The following is a 4,116-nucleotide window of genomic DNA, read 5'->3' as shown; positions in this document are numbered from 1 at the left end:
TACTCCCCGCTGTGAAACCCAGTTCCCTGGATTCTATAATTACTTACTATCCATTCAAGAATTTAATGAACAACTTTCAGTATCTCCTATTATCTCTGGCTTTGAAGAATTTCAAAAGAATATGAGGCCCCTTATCACTAGGAATTCATACCATCTAAGCCAAGGCCAAAGTGTGCAAGGCACTAAGAAATGGAGCCTGAACAATCAGTATCACAGGAATTCAGAGGAAGCAATAGATGTGGGCTGGAGCTTCCTGGAGCCTAGGGCCAACTTCTTAGAGAGGTGGAATCTGAGCATCTTTAAGTAGTGTGGGTAAGTTTTGCACAGGAGGTTTAAGACAAGAAAACAATTTAAACTTATGGAAGAGCAAGGGTATTAGGAGACTTTCCTGAATTTATGTTGTCTTACAGGACTTCCACCATCACTATGGTCACCCCAAGAGCTGCTCACTTGACATGGAAACTTGACATTCCAGAGCACAAGCACAGGGAACATCAGAAATCCCTGGAGGGTTCGCAGGGCCTATACCCGGTGGGATTTCCATGCTCACTTCAGGCTAATGTTTCAGAAACCAATTGAGTACAAGGCTGGCAGAGCTGCGCTTGAACTCTGAGGCTCTCAGATCTACCTTCCATCCAGTGAGTGATATAGTTTCTATCAACTGGACCATCCTACACAAATGATTTGATATTCGGTCCCTTGAGGGTGGACCAGCAGGGAGTTATGCCTAACTGGGCATTGTTATTGTGATATTCTGCTCTTGTTACTCTTTCTTGGAAATACTTAGGAAACTGATGAAAGGAGTTGTTTCTTTTTTTTAAAAATGTATTTAGTACAGGGTCTCACTACACAGATCAGATGTAGTGAGTCTCCTGTTTTCAGCATCCCAAGTGCTGGAATTACAGGAGCACACCACCATGCCCAGTCTCAATCATTGTTTCAGCACACCTAGGGGACAGGGCCTGCACAAAACACCCAGGGTTGAACCCCAGTCTCAGCATCTGCCTAAGCAGGCACTTTAATCCACTGAGCTAAATGACCGGCCCTTTGAAAGGATATTCTTGAGGGTTATTAAAACCAACCTCAGTGGCCAGCGAGATAGCCCAACAGTATAAATTGCCTGCTTCAGCAAGTGCAGGGACAGGGCCCGTGGTTCGATCACTGGCACCACATGCCGTGCCAGTCCCATCCCCAGGGCAGGCTGAGCTGGTCACAAAAAATATGTAAATTTAAAAAATAAAAATTCTGGGCTATCCAGATAACTCAGCAAACTAAAGCGCCTGCTTAGGCAAGTGCAGTGACCAGAGTTTGATCCCTGGTCATGCATGCCACACTGGCCCTGCGCCCAGGGTGCACGGAGTCAGCAACCGAGTCTGGGCATGGTGGCGCATGCCTGTGATTCCAGCACTGGGGAGGCTGAAAACAGGAGGATCACTAAGAGTCTGCACTGTGTAGTGAGACTTTGTACCAAACACATAAAATGGAAAAAAAAAAAAGAGAGATTTAAAATTTTTTAGTTTCAACAGTCTTTGATACTTTTTCTTTTCTGTGAAACTCAGATCAACATAGCTCTTGGTTTTTTGTTTTTTTTTTATTGTGGGTTCATTTTTCTACCAGAGAAATTTCTTTTGTTCAAAGATGTGCCGCCTCCTTAAAAGGAGATTAGAAAATACTATCCGCATGCTCAGGAAAGTATGAGGAATTGTCCCAGCCAAGGAGAGATAGCTCAGAGAATAAGTGCTTGCCTCGCAAGTGCAAGGTCCTGAGTTCAATCCTGGTACTGCAATAAATAAATAAATAAATAAATAAATAAATAAATATTGTCATGGGTGTAAAGGGGGTGAAAAAAAAAGCAATAGAAATGAACTCTCTGGAGCATTGCATGGAATGGGATCAGAGTCCAATTTTTTTTTTTTTTTTTTTTGGACAGGATCTTGCTATGCAGTTCAGGCTGACCCTGAACTTTCTATGTATATGAGACTTACCCTGAATTTGAGACAGTCCTCCTGACTCAGGCTCCCAAGTGCTAGGATTACAGGCATGTACCACCACCTGACTTCAGAGTCCAGATTTTTTTTTTTTCCTTTTTGGGTGGTGCTAGGGATCTGACCCAGACCTTGTATAATCTGGGTAAGTGTTCTATCTCCAACTCCAAAGTCCAGATTTAAACTACCTGTGAGGTCCAGGAGCCCAAGCAGGGAAGCATTATAATAGTCTAAAACAATTGAAATTTCTGGAAAGAAGGAAGAAAGAGAGAGAGAGAGAGAGAGAGAGAGAGAGAGAAAGAAAGAAAGAAAGAAAGAAAGAAAGAAAGAAAGAAAGAAAGAAAGAAAAAGAAAGTTCCTGAGAGGCAATACTACAACCCAGGCCATTTGGAAGCCACATAGGAAAAAAAGCCCTACTGGCAATGAGCTCACAAGAAGTGACACATCATGTGAGGAAATGAGCCTTTGCGAACTGGAGCCAGCAGACACCTGCAGCAGGCACCTGGCCTCTCCAGGACTGCAGTTGCAGAAGGACCTTAAAGAAGCTATACGTGAGTCCATATCCAGCCTCTCAAACACCAAACCAAATGGCCCAGCTCCTGCCTAGTTTTTCCTTCTCTGTTCATGGCATCTGGTTCTTCTTGTTATACAGGCTCAAAATCTTAAGCTATCTTCAAATTCTTCCTCTCAACTTCTTCCCTTAAAAATTATCATCTCTCTTCCTCTTTCCCTCTCCTCTCTTCTGTGCCGCTCACCCAGCTTGTCTTCCGCCTTCCTGTTCCCTGAGTACCTTCTCTGTACTCCACTGTTACCTGAACTGCCCCTGCTGGCCTCCTAACTGGCAAGCCCCATGATTTCACATCCCTGAGCAAAACTCCTGAAGTCCAAGCAGCCACCCCAACTTGGCCTAAACTTTCTTTTCAGTCTTTTTTCTGTTACAACATTGCTCTTTCCTTCAAAACCTTCAGCCCAACCTCCTGTTCCTGGTACACTGGCTTAGTAATCCTCCCTACACCTTCCCTCATGCTGTCAAGCAGTCTCCCCTCTGACAAGGATGCTCCTCCAGCACACTTGCTGACTGAAGGCCTGCCCTAGCTTAAACCTTCTACAAGCATGATGTCACAGAAGAATGCATGCATCGGGGCTGGACACAACTTGTTTCAAATTCCAGTTATGTCACTTAATAGCTCTGTGCCTTAAGAAGCGAGAAATCATGAGCTCTATAAGCCTCTGTTTCTAATTATACAAAATGAGAATCTGCCTGCTTTGCAGAGTTGTGACAAGCAGAGGTGATCTATATACAATGCCAAACAGAGCCCAGCACCAGTACTTGGCTTCTCTAACCAGAGCTCTACAATGTGGCCTTTGCTCATTCACCTTTGCATCATCAGTGTCTAACACAGCAAACCTTGAAACATGGTAACTGATGAGAATTAGCAAGCACCTGGCACACAGCTCATGGTGGGAGGGAAGAATCTAGGTACAGGGAGCTGGCAGGTCTGATGTTTGGAGAGAGCCAAGGGCCAGTTTGTATTGTGTTACTCCAGAGAGGATAGAACCACCAGCAGTAGCTACCCAGAGGCTGATTTTTAATACAGCAGAGAAAAGACTTATCACATGAGAATAGGTGTCAAATGTAAGCTCTTTGATATATATATATATATATATATATATATATATATATATATATATATATATATATTACATAGTGTTCCCAGGTTGGGTGAGGGGTAAGGTTAGATGAGTGATTCTTCACTTTAGGGAGTCCCAGGTATCTGTGAAAGTCTGTAAAAGTTAGGAACAGTGATTTTCTTCTTTAGAAAAATGGTCCAAGGCATGATGTTTTGCCAATAAGTTCAGAACCTTCATGGATCCTCAGTAAGATCACCCAAAAACCCTTCTAAGGGTGTTGTCCGTTTTCTGCTCTCCAGGTTACTATGAATAACAGAGAGCACTTTGTTGTCATCCTTATCTTCAGAATCTACAACTTACATAAAACATTTAGTCCACATCTAAAAACTCAGTGCCTTTTGCCACAAATTAAATGCTCTATATACTTGTTTATTAAGATTGATTAAGTTTTTGATTGTTAGTAAATGAACAAAATAACCAAAAATTTTTAAGAAAATGT

The sequence above is a fragment of the Octodon degus genome, unplaced genomic scaffold (assembly GCF_000260255.1).
Source record: "Octodon degus isolate 3935 unplaced genomic scaffold, OctDeg1.0 scaffold00051, whole genome shotgun sequence".
In the NCBI taxonomy this organism is placed as follows: domain Eukaryota; kingdom Metazoa; phylum Chordata; class Mammalia; order Rodentia; family Octodontidae; genus Octodon; species Octodon degus.
Note: the sequence above shows the minus strand (reverse complement) of the source record.